The 19,247-nt window shown below is 33.9% G+C and overlaps 1 protein-coding gene across 1 annotated transcript in view; it reads left to right on the forward strand.

Annotated features, from left to right (window-relative positions):
- The window catches only part of LOC110255677 (uncharacterized), a 1,749,062-nt gene that overhangs the window by 1,315,049 nt on the left and 414,766 nt on the right, over positions 1-19,247 (forward strand). Inside the window, exons 13-14 of the transcript XR_014817783.1 lie at positions 11,204-11,248; positions 13,015-15,118. The gene's annotated coding sequence lies outside the window, so the exon portion shown is untranslated. Of the gene's footprint in view, positions 1-11,203; positions 11,249-13,014 lie in introns of the transcript that reaches the window.

Below are 19,247 nucleotides of genomic sequence, written 5' to 3' on the forward strand. Positions count from 1 at the left end.
AGATTTATTGATTTTATTGATTTATTTTATGGCTTAACCTGTGGCATATGGATGTTCATGGACCAGGGATTGAATCTGAGCCACAATTATAGCAATGCTGGATTCTTTAACCCACTGTGCAAGGCCAAGGATAGAACCCACATCTCCACAGCAACCCAGGTCACTGCAGGTGGACTCTTAAACTACTGGGCCAGAGCAGTAATCCCTAGCTCTTTTATACATCATTTATTCATCTGTCTGACTTATTTCATTTAGCATAATGACCTCAGGGTTCATCAGTGTTGTCACCAATGACGGAATTTCCTTCTTTCACATAGCGGAATAATATTGCATTGTATATATGCACACTACCCTTTATTTATCCATATCCCTTGATGGACACCTAGGTGTTTCCATGTCTCGTATGATCCAGCAATCTCACTTTTGTGTATATAGCAAGAAAAATGAAATTGGGATGTCAAAGAGATGTCTGAACTCCCATGTTCATTGCAGCATTATTCATGATAGTGAAATCTTTAGTAAAATTTTATGGGTTTGATGTAAAGATCAGAACAGAATTAAATGAAATAGAGACAAGGAAAACAACAGAGAAGATCAATGAAATCAAAAATTGATTCTTTGAAAAGATCAACAAAATTGATAAACCCTTAGCCAGACTCATTAAGAAAAAAAAGGAAGAGGCCTCAAATCAATAAAATTAGAAATGAAAAAGGAGAAATTACAACGAACTCCACAGAAATACAAAGGATCGTAAGGAACTATGCTAATGAAATGGTACAACCAACCAAGACTGAACCATGAAGAAAATGAAAATGTGAACAGACCAATCATAAGTAAAGAAATTGGAAATTTGATTAAAAACCTTTCAAAAAACAAAAGTCCAGGACCTAACGGTTACACAGGCGAATTCTATTATCATTCAGAGAAGAGCTAACACCTATCCTTCTGACACTCTTTCAGAAAATGCTGAAGAAAGGAACACTCCCAAGCTCATTCTATTAAGTTGCTATCACCCTGATACCAAAACCAAAGATACCACAAAAAAGAAAAGTACAGACCAATATCACTGAAGAACATAGATGCAAAAATCCTCAAAAAAACACTAGCAAACTGAATCCAAATATATATTAAAAAGATCATATACCATAATCAAGTGGGATTTATCTCAAGGATGTAAGGATTCTTTAATATCTACAAATAAAGTAATATGATACACTATATCAATAAACCGAAAAATAACAATTGTACGATGATCACAGTAGATGCAGAAAAAGCTTTTGACAAAATTCAACAACTGTTTCTGATAAAATAAAAATCTCCAGAAAGTTGGCACAGAGGGAACCAACGTCAACATAATAAAAACCGTATAGGAAAAACTCACAGCTAACATCATTCTCTATAGTGAAAAATTGGAAACATTTGCATTAAGATCAGAAGCAAGACAAGCATATCCACTTTCACCACTATTATTCAACATAGTTTTGGAAGTCTTAGCCATGGAAATCAGAGAAGAAAAAGAAATAAAAAGAATCCAAGTTGGGAAAGAAGAAGTAAAAATATACTGTTTGCAGATTACAGGATACTAAACCTAGAAAGCCCTAAAGACAGCACCAGAAAACTATTAGAACTCAACAATGAATTTGGTGAAGTTGTAGGCTACAAAATTAATACATAGAAGTCAATTGCATTTCTATATACTAGCAATGAAAGACCAGAAAAGAAATCAGAGAAACAATCCCATTTACCATCACATCAAAAAGAATGAAATACCTAGAAATAAATCTGCCTAAACAGACAAAAAACCTGTACTCTGAAAACTATAAGACACTGATGAAAGAAATCAAAGAAGACACAAGCAGATGGAAGGGTATACCATGCATTTGGATTGGAAGAATCAGTATTTTCAAAATGACTATGCTACCCAATGCAATCTACAGATTCATTGCAATCCCTATCAAATTACTAAGGACATTCTTCACAGAACTAGAATAGAATATTATAAATTTTTTATGGAAATACAGGAGCCCTCAAATAGACAAATCACTATTGAAAATAAAGACAAAATTGGAGGAATTAAGCTTCCTGATTTCAGACAATACTACAAAGCTACCGTTATCAAAACAATATGATACTTGCACATAAACAGAAATATAGACCAATGGGACGGGATAGAAAGCCCAGAAATAAACCCAAGCACCTATGGTCAACTAATCTATGAAAAAGAAGCAAGAACATACAGTGGAAGAAAGATTGTCTCATCAATAAATGGTGGTGGGAAAACTGGAAGGTTACAAGTAAAGGAATGGAATTAGAACACTATCTAACACCATACACAAGAATAAACTCGAAATGGATTAAAGCCCTAAATATAAGGCCAGATACTATAAAACTCCTAGAGGAAACATAGGCAGAATGCTTTTTGACATAAATCACAGAAACATCTTATTTGATCCACCTCCTAAAATAACAATAAAGACACAAATAAACCAATGGATCCTAATTAAACTCAAGAGTTTTTGCACAACAAAAGAAACCATTAAAAAAAAAAAAAGATGACCTATAGAATGGGAGAAAATCTTTGCCAAAGTTGCAACACACAAGGGCCTCATCTCCAAAATGAAAAACTCATACAACTCAACAACAACAAAAAAAAGCCCAATGGAAAAATGGGCAGAAGACCTAAATAGACAATTCTCCAAAGACACATGAATGACCAACAGGCACATGAAAAAATGCTCAATATCACTAATTATTAGAGAAATGCAAATTAAAACAACAATGAGGTACCACACCTGTCAGAATGGCATCATTAACAAATCAACAAATAACAAATGCTGGAGAGAGTGTGGACAAAAGGGTACCCTCCGCTGTTGGTGGGAATGTAAATTGGTACAACCATTACAGAAAACAGTAGGGAGTTTTCTCAGAACACTAAATATAGAACTACCATCTGATCCACCAATCCCACTCCTGGGCATATAACTGGACAAATCTTTCATTGAAAAAGATATATGCACCCCTGTGTTCATTGTAGCACTATTCACAATAGACAAAACATGGAAACAAGCTAAATGTCAATCAATAGATGAATGGATTAAGAAGATGTGGTACATATATACAATGGAATAATTCTCAGCCATAAAATAAATAAACCATGCCATTTGCAGCAACATGGATGGAACTAGAGATTCCCATACTAAGTGAGGTAAGCCAGAAAGACAAAGACAAATGCCATATGATATCACTTATTTGTGGAATCTAAAATGTGCCACAGTTGATCCTATGTACAAAACAGAAAAAGATTATGGCCAAGGAGAGAGGAATTGTGGTTCTCGAGGGGAGTGGGATGGACGGGCAGTTTGCAGGTTTTGGATGCAAACAGTTACATTTGGAATGGACAGGCAATGGGGTTCCTCTGTATAGCACAGGGACTGTGTATGACTGGGTCACTCTGGTGTACAAGAGAAATTGAAGCAACATTGTAAGTCAATGTAATAACAAAATTTGTCTTTTTGTTGTTTGTCTTTTTGTTTGTTTCATTTAGGTTTGTTTTGATTTCATTAGCCTCTCAAATCATTGCATAAGACTTAATTCTATAATTTGCCAATGATTGAAATATTAAGGATGCCCTTCATTGCCCATGGTGTCTTTTCAACCTCTACCTTTCTTTATCTAAAAAAAAAAAATCAATTAAGTGCCTTGATAGGAACCATAAATTATTTCATCAGTCTTCACATCATTTTTTCTGAAAAATTAATTTATTTTTTAATTTGTACCTTCATAAATTAATTATTCATATTTTCTCCAAAATGACTTATTAATGTATTTCTTGTTTCTCCAAGAGGAGGAGCACATGATTTTTTACTCTTTATTCTGCTAAAATATGCTATCTTTAAGTCCTGTCCATCTCCTCATGTAATTAAACTTCCAAATAGCCAGAGAAAATTCACTGATTCCATAAAGAAGGTAATGGGGCCTAAACACTAAAATTATGACTTCAAAGAATGAATTGTAAATTACTTTTCTTCCATCTATAAATCAACATATTTCTGTCAAGAAAAGCTGTCAGTAGTCAGAGGATTAGATGTGTTTATTTTGTGTTCATTGTTATCAGTCTATATCATTGGTATAGATGGATTTTTTTTCTTTGTCTTCTCATTTTTCTCAACAGATTCAGAGTTAAAAAGATGTCTGTAATTCTGAATAGGTATAATTTCCAGAGATACTTGCATTACCAGAAAAAGAAGAAAAAAAATTACTGAAACATAGGGGAGTTTTTCTTTGCATATATGTCTATTAAGGTGACATTTTGACAGATACCTAATTTTCATCTGTGTATGGCAAATGAATATGTTTCTCAGAGATATTCAGAAGGTATTTATAATAATGTGAATTTCACATAATGAGCATGGGGAAAGACTGCTTTCTATACTATCATAAAATCAAGACAACTTTGTATATATAAGTCATATAGATTTGCAAATTCTGATTTCCAAGCGGTTTATTCTTATATGAATTAAACGGGTCCTTATATAGACAACGTAGAATTTTTTAGAAAAATATTCAGACATGAAAATAAATAAATTTTATAGAAATATGAGTTACCTGGCTCTAGAATCCAGAAGTAGCCCAAGAAAGACAATTGTATATAATATACAAATAATATACAAATTTTCTGTCTTATATCTATGAGATTATGGCCTAATTAGTTTGTAAAATAATTAAACCTTTGTTGATATTTTGTGGTTTTAAAATATGGTATAGTGTTGGAGTTCCCTGGTGGCCTAACAGTTAAGGATTTGACAATGTCACTGCTATAGCTTAGCTTCAATCCCTGGCCCAGGATGCCATGGGCATAGCCATGTGCAAGGCCAAAAAAAAGTACCTGTTCTTAAAACAATAAAAATAATTTTTATTTTTTAATTGTTATTAAAATATAGTTGACTTACAATGTATTAGTTTCAGGTATACTGCAAGGTGGTTCAATTTCATATATATATACGCACACATATATATACACACACATGTTTTTGTAGATACTTTTTAATTATAGGTTATTACAAAATATTGAGTATAGTTCCCTGTGTTATACAGGTCTTTTTCCGCTGTTTTATATATAGTAGCAGTATATGTTAATCCCAAGCTCCTAATTAATCCCTCCCTCCTACCTTTCCCCTTGGGAAACAATAAATTTGTTTTTTGTTTCTCTCTTGTAAATAAGTTCATTTGTATCACTTTTTTAGATTTTACATATGAGTGATATCATATGATTATTTGTCTTTCTCTGTCTGACTTACTACGATTGCTTCCATGTCTTGACTATTGTAAATAGCACTGCTATGAACATAGAGATGCATATATCTTTTTGAATTATAGTTTTCTCCAGATATATGCCCAGGAGTGGGATTGCTGGATCATATGGTCACTCTATTTTTAGTTTCTTAAGATACCTCCATACTGTTCTCTACAGTGGCTGTACCAATTTACATTCCCACCAACAATGTCTTTAAGTACTTAACTTGACATTGGTATTTTCTCTGTATGTGTCCAATCTAGATATTAATATGTTATCAATTTAATTTCTATTTGTCAGCTTACCAAAAGATATACCGTGCTGTATGCAGGAGAATACACTGTGACCACAGAATACATTTCACTTCTGTGGAGTGAGGAGTCAGTTAATGAGGCAATTATACCAGTAAGAGCATAGCTAAGACAGAAGTTCAGGTACAGTGCTTCAAAGACTGTGAGAGCCCCTCTTGGAACTTACACAGAGCGATTAGAGTGTAAAGCAAACCTCAGCCTGGAGTGAAGGCTACTGGACTGTGGAGCTAGTTATCAGTGTCTAAATCTCAATATGAAGTTTATCTACTAATTAATAGGCAAAGGGAATCTTTAAGTTAAGACATATAGAAATGTTTGTCTACATATCAGTACATGGTAGAAGTTACATATATAGTATGAACAAAAAAAAAGATGGGTGTTTTATCAATAGTAGATGTGTAAAATTTAATAGAAGATATGCATTTTGAAGGATTAGTGGAATTATGGAAGGTGGGGACAGACAGCAGATAATGTAGCAGTGGATGTTGTTATTGCCTCCCCAGGACCTATCCAATACCAGTTGATTAGTCCAAGCCTATCACTATTTTCAAGGTTTCAAAGGCTTAGTCTCAGCCAGTTACATGTAATTTTGTGAGATAAGTCATTAAATTTAGATAATCAGTGGCGTATCAGTTCAGTCATAAGGTAGAAATATCTGTTACCTGGAAATGCTGAAGCTCAGAAAGTAAGCCAAGACTAGCACCACAAATTTTATATTCTAACAGGTGAGGGATCAAAATATCTCCAAGGTTGTATTTAAAGAGAAAATACAATACAAAAAAGAATGGGCAATGCCTCCATTTACTAAATAGGAAGCAAAAAAAAAAAAAACTTTCCATTCCCAGAAAAGGAAATTTACAAGTGGTTAGAAGAGATCTAAAAATGTCCAGTGTTGCAAAAAAACAAGAAATAAAAATATTAACCCAGGTGTAGGACTGCCAAAAGTATCCAAGAATGATATTAGCAATATAGTAATAGATTTTTTTTTCCACGGAATATTAGAGACATTTGAAATAACTTTAGATTTTGCATCCTACATATCTTTATGGAGCAATGCAGGGAAGAGAAACACTAGGAAACACTTGAAGAACATTAGAATGCCCCGGAAAAGAACCTAAGAATGCCTAGGAATTTGTTCCTTAGTCTTCTCAGGAAATCATGACCATTTAAATTCTAAATCAGTAAAGAACTTTTATCCAGTGTCATGTTTTAAAAAGCACTACAACATACTACATGTTTATTCTTAGACAAGGAGGCTGTAGAAATGACTTTTGACCTGTTCAAAGGATATTTCACTATTTCCCACTCAAAATTATTTTCTGAATGAAAATTTCCCTTCTTTTGTCATAGGCATTTGGTAAAGACGTGCACTGCTGAGAGCAAGAGTGTGTATTTTTACCTTAACAGATGTTTGCTGTTGAGGCAGATTGAAATCATCAATGTGCACTTGCTTTAGCATGCTATTTTCATTTTAATTGTACACCAGAAACCTAGTAAACAAAAATCCCCTCAGGCTAAACTGCTGCTGCTGCTGCTGTGTGTGTGTGTGTGTGTGTGTGTGTGTGTGTGTGTGTGTGTGTGTGTGTGTGTGTAAGATTTTCTAGTGCTACAAACTCTGGACATAAGTAGCAAATACTAATAATGATGATCATAATATCCTGATATGAACTGTACATTAGGTCTAACACCACAAATAACTTTTGGTTAAGATGAGAAGCAAAAAGATGTATAGAGAAGGGAGGAGACAGTAGCTTTCTTAATAGTCCCCAGCTTATTTTGTAGGTGGGAAGAATAGTTACATACCTGCATGGGTGAAATTTACAGAAAAAGTAAATGAAGGAGAAATGAGGAGTTATGTCTCTTGCTAATGAAAACTTCCTTTGTTGCCTCACCTTCCAAGCAATCATGTGAATGTTTAGATGGGAGATAGCATAGGATCCTTTAGTTAAAGGAGATTATGGAGACAAATGATGTTAAAGCTTTATCTACTGCTACATTTCTGTTTTCAATGAAGAGGAAAAAAAAGGCCCAGGAATATGAAGGGGAATGTATGAGAACTATATGCCCTTTTCTAGTCCAATTCATCATCTATTCTTCTAGGTCTATACTTGAAGATATTAAATACATCAACTTGTTATGAATAGGAAATAATAAAATACTTATCTGAGATATTTATGTAGGAATCAGTGTTTCAAAGCTGATAAAACCTAGGAGATATTTTCCTAATTTTACAGCTGGGCAAACAAGAATGGAAAATTCATGGGGTGGGCTTCTAGTCTGACCTTAGTTTAGTCCCAACTCTATTACATGATGAGTCTTTGGGGAAATTAGCTAAACTCTTCACATTTTGTTTCTTCAGGTATAAAACTGTGACAAGAATAACATACCTCATTGAATTGTAATCATTAAACAAGCTATGTATTCAAAGAACCTAGCTCAGCATTCAACATTGAATACTCACTCTACAAACATTTGTTCTTTTTCCTTTCCTGAGTATCATCATATATTTTGTAGTTAACTTGATTCCATATTCTTGCCCATAAACTTACAGATGCCTTTTAAATGGAAATAATGTGTATTAATATTTTGGTACCTGAGGTCCATTTAATGTGGGAATAATAACCATGGATTTACCACATTTAGTTAGAAATTGTTCTTAAATTTAGGAGTTCCCATCATGGCTAGCAGTAATGAACCTGACTAGTATCCATGAGGATGCACATTCGTCCCTGGCTTAGCTCAGTGTGTTAAGGAACCCATGTTGCCTCGAGCTGTGGTGTAGGTCACAGACATGGCTCAGATCTGGCGTTTCTGTAACTATGGCATAGGCCAGCAGCTACAGCTCCTATTCAACCCCTAGCCTGGGAACTTCCTTGTGCCACTGGCATGGCCTTAAAAGACAAAAAAAAAAAAAATAAATAAAAATAAAAAAATAAAAAAAAAGAGTTCTTAAATTTAAAAACAAAAATCAAGGGGCCCAGTTCACATGGGCTGCACTTTTCCCAATCTCTTATCTCTCCTAAATGGTAAATGCTACCAGAATTATACTGAACTGTTTTGCTTTCTGAAATCTGAGATTCCTTCTTCCGTGGAGAACACAAGAAGAAGGCTGCTTAAAAACTTAACACCAATCAGCACCAAGCATGTACTGGTCACTGAGACAGGGGATGAAAGGGTGTATGAGAAGTTTCTCTGTTTTTCGCTTTCAATTTTTCTTCGATTATAAATTGAAGATCCCTTGGTACCAAAATTTGAATATATCTTGATAGAATTGTCCCTAATAAAGTAGACTCCATATTGCTATTCACCTCTCTTTCTCTCTCTCTTAATAAGAATTGGATGGATGGATGGATAGATATATTGATTGATAGACAGTTGACAAGCAGAACTTGCTTTGGATTTTTTTTGGGGGGTGGGGGAGAGATAATCCTTGATTAGTTATTCTATTCACTCTATATTAAAGGGGATAATTAAAACATGACCTAGTCAAGGGAATCTCAGACTCTATGTTATACTGTTTTGTAAATATGTAAGATCTCAAAGCATAAATTTCAGTAAGATCTTTGAAGACCAAGATACATTCATATACTACTTTGCATTTCCTGTGCCTAGTACAGAGACTGACATATAATTAAAATTCAATCAGTAACCACTGACCTAAAGAACAGGTTTGTGTAAATATACTAGGCACATTGGCATAATGGAAAGTAATTTCAAATGTATTTGTTAAAATAAATTTTATTTTTATTGCAACCCAAAATAAAAGCATGTCTCAAGGAATTTGAGGAAACACATCACTTTTCTGGATCATGTAGCAAACCAGCTGTATTTTGTTGCATTGACAGTATTACAGAGACAAGTCTATTGGCTTAGTTTTTTAAAGAACAATACATTTTCAATTCTGTTCCTGTGACATTTATCAAATAATAAAGACTCAACTACTTCAAGTGTCCATGAAACTATTTTTCATTAATTTTATAGAGATCTTTAAATAGGGGTCACTATTTTGCAGATGCTACCAGATGCCAAGCATGTAGTAAAAGGGATGAAATAATTGGATTTAAGGCGGTTAGAAATAGGTGAAACAAGAGGAACCGGAGTCTATATGCTTATTATAACACTTTTTAAAAATTTATCACAATACACATAAAAGTTCAGTAGAACCTTTTCTCAAGAAGTCTGCTTGCCAGTGTTCAACCTTTTTTCAAGAATATTCCACATGATAAACATTTATCTCATGTTCAGTCATTTCATCCCTTTTACTTTAGTTTGTGCTTTTCAGTTACTTTAAAATGAATTTGATAGTTTATAAAGATAGTCTTAATTGTTTTATTCATTTTCCTAAGTGTTTTCTATCTAAATGGATTTTTTTATCATTTTTTTGTCAATTGTTTATATATGTGGGTCTCAAAAAGATGTTTTCTTAAAACTTAATAGTGCATAGTTTCTCAGTGGGAGATTTAAGATATCTATTTTCTACTTATTTCTTCATAGTTGTCTGTATTGATTAAATTGTACAAAATATGCCTTTCTTTACTCAGAACTTGCTTATTATTTACTATTCATTAATGTTCTAGTTACCATGGATATAGCAGTGGGCGTCACATAGAAAAATGCCTGTCTCCATGAACCTTATATTCTGGAGGTATAAGAAAAAATATCAAGAAGAAAAATATAGTACATCAAGTAGAGGCGTGAAGAGAAATGTATTAGGGCAGACATAGTGAATATGAGATTTCAAAGGAATAAACTTTTAATTAGGAAATTATCTGTGTATTATAATAATTGATATGTCTCTTGACCAGACCTTGGTAATATATCGCCTAATAAAAAGTTTATTAAGGTTTTAAAGTAATAACAACTACAAAAAATAGGTATTTGTTACTGCTATGGGGACAAAGAAAAGAGATGGGAATTACTGAAACTTAGATATGGGGCCTCAACTAGGTCCCACTGCAGGTACTACTATGGCTTATTAAGAAAACCCTTCTAGGAGTTCCCATCATGGCTCAGAGGAAAAAAATCTGACTAACATCCATGAGGACACAGGTTCAATCCCTGATCTTGCTCAGTGGGTTAAGTATCTGGCATTGCTGTGAGCTGTGGTGGAGGTCACAGATGTGGCTCAGATGTGGTGTAGGCCGGTGGCTACAGCTCCAATTTGACCCCTAGCCAGGGAACGTCCATATGCCTTGGGTGTGGCCCTAAAAAGACAAAAAAAAAAAAAAAAAAAAAAAAAAAAACCCTTCTGGAAGTTCCACGTTGTGGCTCCATAGATTAGGAACCCTACTAGTAACCATGAGGATGCTGGTTTGATCCCTGGTCTCACGCAGTGGACCAAGGATCCAGCACTGCTGCAGCTGTGGTATAGGTGGGCAGTTGCAGCTACAATTCGACTCCTAGCCTGTTTTGCCACAGGTGCGACCCTAAAAAGCAAAAAATAATTAATTAATTAAAAAAAATAAAAACACCCTTCTTATATCAATTTACTCTACTCTGGGCAGGTGCAGGCAAGATATTCAAAATATATAAAATAATATGTTGATACACTTTACTTAATTTTCCATTCTAAAAGGAACATCTCCAAATTCTCTTTCAGTTAAGAGGCCTGAGGATAGACAGCATATGTAGTCATTCTAAACAGGTGAGTTAAGTATCTAAAATGCTATGTTATGACTTTCCACTTGTCTGGCCCATTGTCTAGGCATTGCAACAATCAGAGCATCACTGGATTTTCCTTTTGAAATAAATCAGTTATGTGTATAAAAGCCTCACATTACTTAAAATATGAAGTGGTCCAGTCAGTTTACCTCACTCCTTTCTATCTAGGCTTTATGGTACTTGGCAACTTATACTTCATAGATTTTTTTCATTTGTCTGCCATCAGTAGAAATTATTTATTTTTCCTCCTAATCTTGGGATATGTGTATTTTCAGGGAGGTGAATAAAATAAATTATTCAATTGATCTTTAGCTGGCTATTTACTTGCTAAATTATACAAGGAAAAAATAGCTCCATCAGATAAAATATTCAAATTTTAAGAGATGTGATTTTTCCAATGTGGAACCAGTGGCTAGAGACATAATATCACTTTATGCATAACACCTCCAATATACAAATCATAACTCCCCAAATCTTGGATATTTGGACAATAAGATAGTCATTGGAAGGAAGGAAAAATGGAAGTGAATGAAAGGAGAAAAGCAAAGAGGAAACAAAAGAGAAAGAAAAGGATAAAGGTAAGGAGGGAGAAAGGAGAGAAAGAAATTGCATTCCTCTTAAAATGATGTAGAAATATTTTGATTAATCTTGAAATGATTGACCATACCAGTTTTGTTGTGTAAGATATCTGAAGTATATAAAATTAGATAATATACTATTTTGTTTATTTCCTGAAAAAAGCTTATTTATATTTAGATATAAATATATAAAGCTAAGCATGGCCATATTAATAAAACATTATATTTAACTTAATTTGTCTGTCTTTTCCTCTTTCATTTACTACATAGCCTTGTTCAGAAGGAGATTTGGTAATCCTTTATTACATGGCCACCAAAGTATGATCTTAGCCATATGGTAGGAATGTGAAGATTTGAGTTGAAAAAAATTCACAGTTAGAAAACTGCAGCTCAGCAGTAAATGATCCTTTCTAGGAACCATGAGGATGTGGGTTTGAGCCCTGGCCTCCCGCAGTGGGCTGAGGATCTGGTATTGCTGAGAACTGTGGTGTAGGTCGCAGATGCTGCTCGGATGCCACATGGCTGTGGCTGTGGCCTAGGCCGGCAGCTGTATCTCTGATTTGCCCCCTATCCTGGGAATTTCCATATGCCATAGGTGCAGCCCTAAAAAGCAAAAAAAAGAAAAAAGAAAAAAAAAAAAACCTGGGATTTTTAAAAAAAATTGTTGAACATCCTTAATGCTACTCGTATCAAATGTAATACATAAAATGTTAAATATTTTTTTGTTTGTTTATGCTAATGGAAAATGGAACTTTTTTCTTTTTTCAAAGGCAATTAATTGCTCAAAATATGTAATTACAAATAACAGGCAAAATAAAATATTATAAAAGAAAGCCACTGTGCAAACATGCCAATTAAATATGATGTATTTTAAGCAATCAATTGGATTTGAAAAAAATAACAAAAAATAAATTAGTTTGCCTCCCCCAAAAAAGTTATATATTTTTAATATAAGAGTAGGAGTTCCCTGATAGTTCAGCAAGTTAAGGATCCAGTGTTGTCACTTCTATGACTCAGGTCATTGCTGTGGCTCAGATTTAACCCCTGGACTGAACATGCATGCCATGCATGTGGGGAAAAAAAATAGAGTATTATAGCAAATGAGCAAATGTAAAAAATAATTTAAATCTATTTGGTCTTCTTCTTTTCCTTTTTTTTTTTTCTTTTTCAGTCACAACCACCACTTATGGATGTTCCCAGGGAGGAATCCAATCTGAACTGCGGCTGCAACCTTTTCCTTATCTGCAGCAAAGCCAGGTCCTTTAACCTATTGCAGTTGGCTGGGGATTGAACCCATGCCTCAGCAGAGACAATGCCAGATCCTTTACCCCAGTGAGACCTCTTCTTTTTTGCTTTTTTGAATATTTTACACAGGACATTTTCATATTTTACATTGGAGGATATTTTTACATAATCAGAAATAATAGTTTTAGTTACTTTTCTTTTAATTAATATTTCAATTATTAGTTACATTTTTAAATGAGTTCTCAAATTAGTTGAGCCTCTAGTTTAGATCTAGTAATTATCTATAAAATAAAATTAGTCATTTTACTTGGTTTCAATTTATGTTCAACTGACTTATACATTTGCCAGATTAAAATCTGTTTAAACATTTACCTCTATTTACATGCTTAATTAAAGAAATTCACTTAGACATTAAGCTATAATCAAAAATTTAATATATCTGATTATCTTAATCACTTTGAACATCTAACAAGGGAAATATATAAATTTTATGAACAAAATATTCCTGTATACTTAGTCAGTGCTTAAAAATGTAATAAACCATAGTTGTAAATTATTATACAGATTAATTTAACCATTCAAGTCAACTTTAAGCAAGTGTATACACACAATGCAATGATTCCTAAAAATCCATTACTGTATTTATATTACTGACATAAAGTGCATAAGATTTTTAATAAAATCTTAATAAAATGAGTATTAAAATTTTTAATACTCATTTCTTCATCCCAGGGTTACAAATACATTATCTTAATGAAGCGAAGCACAGTGGCCATCTCCCACCTGCTCTGGTGACTTAGATTTTATACTGTACCTAATGGCCTATGAGTATCTTTTGGATCTAGGTGTAACTTCCTAGAGGATTTTACCCACACTTGATTTTGTTGACTATTTCTTACATAACGCAACTTTTCAAGGGATGGGTTATCATACAGCTTTCCTTTATACTCTTGCTAAATGTGTATGTGTGTTTGTGTGTGTAAGGGTGGTAGATGACTGTATGTATCTGGAGGGTATATAAGGGAGTGTTGAATAAAATCCATTTGTTCAACCCAACATCTAGGAATTACACAGCTGGGAAAAATAAAACAAAACAAGAAATTCATCAGGTTAAAATTTAAACTTTAAAGATGTGATTTTTCTAATGTGGAACCAATAATTAGAAAACCATATTTTCATGAGTTTGGCAAATTCAATATAAATTGCTGTCCTCAATATTTTTGTTGACTGTTTTCACTTACTTAGATTTTTGCTATCCCATGTATTTTACCATCAAATAAGTATGATGAGATTTAAATGTTGACTAAAATGAAATAAGCATGTATCTTGGATATACTCATATTCAGCAATTTCTGTAAATATCTGAAATTAATTTGTATATACACATTCTTTAATATGTTTTTGAGCATCATTATATGCTCATGGTTTTTCAAAGAACTATTGTTTTCTTATTTAATTCTTAGATGATCACACCTTGTTTAGGGAAGCTCCTTTAAGCTGATCCCTTTGTATCTCTGAAAGTCTTACTGTCTGGCAACCACTCAGTTTTGTCCTATCTCTATTTTGTCTGGCTGAAGACACATAGAAATCCTAAGAACCTTGTCTTGTTTTAGTGAAAATATTACATTGGGGCATTGTAGACAAAATATTGTCACGACAGGTAACACTATTTATTGGGTCACCTTGGTAGGAGAACTAAAAAATATTATTTATAAGGTGAAGAGTTTTTATTTATGCTTTCAAATTAATTTCTTTTTTTAATTAAGGTATAGTTGATTTAGGAGTCCCATCGTGGCACAGCGGAAATGAATCTGACTAGGAACCATGAGGTTGCAGGTTTGATCCCTGGCCTCGCTCAGTGGGTTAAGGATCTGGTGTTGCGGTGAGCTGGGGTGTCAGCTGAAGTTGTGGCTCGGATCCTGTATTGTTGTGGCTGTGGTGTAGGCTGGCAGCTGTAGCTCTGATTAGATCCCCTAGCCTGGGAACTTCCATATGCCTTGGGTGCGGCCCTCAAAAAAAAAAAAAAAAAAGTCATAAAGTATAGTTGATTTACAATGTGGTGCATATTAATCAAAGTAATTTCCTACAGATAGTATTTATTTGGATATGAAATGTTTTCAACTTCCTTTTTTCTTTTCCTACCTCTTTCCTCTCTATTATAGCACCTTATCAATTTTATTATATGAAATATGTGTATAAATTGTAGTACTATATAATTACTTCATGTAGAAGATATACCTATTTACATCTCAGAATCTACATCCACGATTTAATTGCCCTTTTCTGCTTTTTATGATGTTAATATATTTCACTGTCCATCATTTTGCAGCCACTCACCGACAATTCATGAGTTCTGTAGGAAAGACGCATAGTATCAGTTTCCATTCGCCACATGTAAGTTTCCATTGTAAAATAGCAAATGCATTCTGATTAATTTCTTAGCAAGTGATAGAGGTTTTAGAGGTTTGAAGGAATTCATTACTCAATTCTCATTAAGCCTTTTAATTTGTCATTATTATGCAACAGTTTTGGTACCATTTGCCATGTAATAATGTTTTACTTCATCTGGATCTCTGCTGCGATAGGTTGATTGGCTGCAACAGTCTATTTTTTGACTGCTGGAAATTCATTTTCTTAATGAATTTTCACTGAGACAAAGACATATAAATAATTTCATTAAACTGATGAAATCATGCCGTTTTCTGGATAGATAGCCCCATATATTTATCATACAGAATATGTTTATGTGAATAAAATAGGCTGTTTATCCAAAATTCTCCAATTATTTCAGTAGTCTTAATACAATCATCTAATTAACAAATCAAAACATAACATGCTGATAATAAAGTCATATAATACAATTAAAGCACTGATAGGTTCTAGGTCCTAGAATGTCAGGACAGTAAAACATGCAAAACTATGATTAATACAGTATTGCATTTCCAAAATAGAAGAAAAATTTGAGCAAGTTCTTTCATCAGTTAAAAACATATGAAATATAAAGGAAATATTTTATATTATGGGCTGTGACCTGAGCCCATATGTTCAGGTCTATTATAGTCAGTCACTTCTAATTATTCACATGTACATGGGAACCATGATAAATTTTCTTTGTTCCCCTTGTTAGCATTTCATCGACTGGAAAAGCAGTGGCCAAATAAAAATGAACACAGTAGTTATGCATATGAAAATAAAAATTATAAGAAAATATATTATGTTTATAGAGGACCAATATAATTTTTGCTGGTTTGCCTAATTTATATGTTTTCTAAAACAACATACTATTTATAGTGTTTTCACATAATTTTAAATTATGTTTTTCAAGGCTTAAGAGTATTAAATATCTGAAAAATTACATTTAGTCACCTCAAATCAATTAAAAATAAATTTAGTGTATAGTATGACAAGCTTATAATTTTTTCTTGTATTCATTATAAATATAATTGTAATTTGTGTTAGCATGAGCATTTAAGAGCAAATATTTATGGTAGCTCTAGAAATGTCAACTTGAGAAATATGACAGTAATGAAAAATAAGTAGAGGGAATTTAAAAAGATATGAGGCATCATATGAAAATAATGAAATAAGCTATAATGGAAAATAATCTGAAAGAGTTTTCATATACATATATACATATGTATGTATTTATGTGAATCACTTTGCTATATTCCAGAAACTAATGTAACATTGAAAATCAATTATACTTCACCTTAAAAAAAATGAGAACGTATCAGAAAGAGTTAAGGGGAAAATAAATATTTTCTCAATATTTCAAGTAGGATATTCTGATATATAACTCAGAAAGCACATATTAGGAAACAAAGAGCATGTTAAAGTAATAACATCATAACAACATCCATTTAACCCTTATTAAATGCAAGAAACTGCTTTATTCTTTGCATTGTCTCATTTAGTGTTCATATAAACCTATGAGTTCTTTTAGGAGTTCCTGTCATGGCACAGCAGAAACGAATCTGACAAGAAACCATCAGGTTGCAGGGTCAATCCCTGGCCTCGCTCCGTGGGTTAAGGATCTGGCATTGCTGTGAGCCATGGTGTAGTTTGCAGAAGCGGCTCGGATTTGGCTTTGCTGTGGCTGTGGTGTAGGCCATCAGCTGTAGCTCTGATTAGACCCCTAGCCCAGGAACCTCCATATGCCACGGGTACAGCCCTAAAAAGCAACAAAACAAAACAAAACAAAACAAAAATAGAACAAAAGAAAAGAAACCTATGAGTTTTTTTGATGAAGGTACTTTTGTTCCTATGATTGCAGATGAAGAAACTGAACATTAGAAAGTTTAATTAATATTCTTTGAGTCTATGACACAATGGAAATGTAAAATCCTGTCTGTTTAGGTTGAAAATGAGTAGGGATGGGAGAGTTGACTGAAATAGTAATATAGGAGGCTCCTGAACTTGGCTCCTCCCAACAGTGCACCAAAAGTGCAACTATACTTGGAGCAATTCCCTCAAAAAAACTAGATGACACCTGCTACCAATTTGGCAAATAAAAATACCCACATTGAAATGGTAGGAAAGGCTGAAATACATGCACATCTTCAACCCCACCCCACCATAGCACCATTCAATTAAAAGGGAACTCCCCAAGTTCCGGCTTCTCCCTGAAGTGCAAAGGGTTTGGACTGCAATGTAATACTCCAACTTTTTAGACTCCCAGGTGATAGCCCCCTAAAACATATCCTCTGAAAGCCACCCATGATACAAAGAAGCGATTCCTCACAGTCCAAAAGCACTCACTCAGGCTGTTCCCCGTAAGAGCTCAGCACATCGTGAGGAGCAGGCATAAATATCCATCTTCCACTCTTCCCTTGAAAGTGGCTTAACTGCACACATTACAAGCTGCTGCCTGAAGGTCCGGTTTCTCATTTTAGCACAGGCTGCCTGTGATACTCCCCAGAGACCAAGAAAGTTGGTCAATACTTCCACTGCCTTCTCCTTCTGACACACCCCAGCAAATCACCAGTATCTCCCAGAAAGGAAAGGAGTTTTTACATGTCTGGCACCTCAGCCTTCTTTCACCCCCAACTGAGAAACAGGTCCTCTAATAACTGAGGCAAATATTCATATGTTTACATTGTCTGTCTACTCACACACAATTTATCAGTATCAATTGGCATCTTATTTTATTGGTATTGTTAATGTAATTTTGATTTGACTCTTTTGTCAGAATGAACTCCTTGAAATTATATGGCCTATTAAACTCACATCTGTAGGAATTTCTGCCTTGGCACAGTAGGTTAAGAATCTAACGGAGTGTCTCAGGTCACTGTGAGGTGCAGGTTTGATGCTTAGCTGGGCATTGCCACAGCTATGGCTTGGCTTTGGCCCCTGGCCTGGGAACTTCTATACACTGCAGGTGCAGTCATGAAAAAAAAAAAATTCATATCTGTAGTTTTTCTGCCTTATTCAGGTCTGGATTCACATAAACCTCCCATAAATGTGAATTGAATTGTTACAAAGAAGCAGTATTTACTACATCATAATTTTTAGAGCTATTTATTAGATGAATAAATATATAGCCATTATAGTCAAGCCACCATTGTAGATATGATATGCTTAGTTTCAATCTTTAAGGAACCTTTAAGGAATTTAAAACACTATATTCTGAAGGCATTTATGGCACAGGGAGAAAAGAAATATATTCAAATAACTGTAAGAAATGAAGTGTATAATGGATGTTATGTAAATGGTCCCTTAGAATAATTATCAGAGTTCAGAGATTAAAGAAAGGCAAGAAACCATTTTCAATTAGAGTGATAATAAGAGGCTTCATAGAAGAGGCACCAGTTTTTAAATATGAACCAGCCTCTACAGAATCTGAAGGTAGAGTTTGGGATAAAGTGGCTATAAAAGCAAAATAGGGTTTGACGAGGCAAATGTACTGAGGTATCAATGTGTAAAGGTCAACAGAACAACAACACGACTGGTGGTTTTGCTAAAGACTGGCCTTCCACAAGGATAGTTAGAGCAGTTACTATCACAACAGAGAACTCAAAGTCTTCATTCTATAAGCATGAAGATTTTGAAAGTGAAAGGGATGCAATTAAAGAGGTGTTATAAAACAAGTAATGTTCAGAACAGGTTGAAGGAAAAAGAGGCAGGCAGTTAGAATAATTCAGTTGCAAAGTGTGAACAGAT

The sequence above is a fragment of the Sus scrofa genome, chromosome 10 (genome assembly GCF_054392235.1).
Source record: "Sus scrofa isolate SSC_HxYL_T2T_F1_AM1 chromosome 10, Sscrofa_HxYL_maternal_Yorkshire_Landrace_v2.0, whole genome shotgun sequence".
Taxonomy (NCBI): domain Eukaryota; kingdom Metazoa; phylum Chordata; class Mammalia; order Artiodactyla; family Suidae; genus Sus; species Sus scrofa.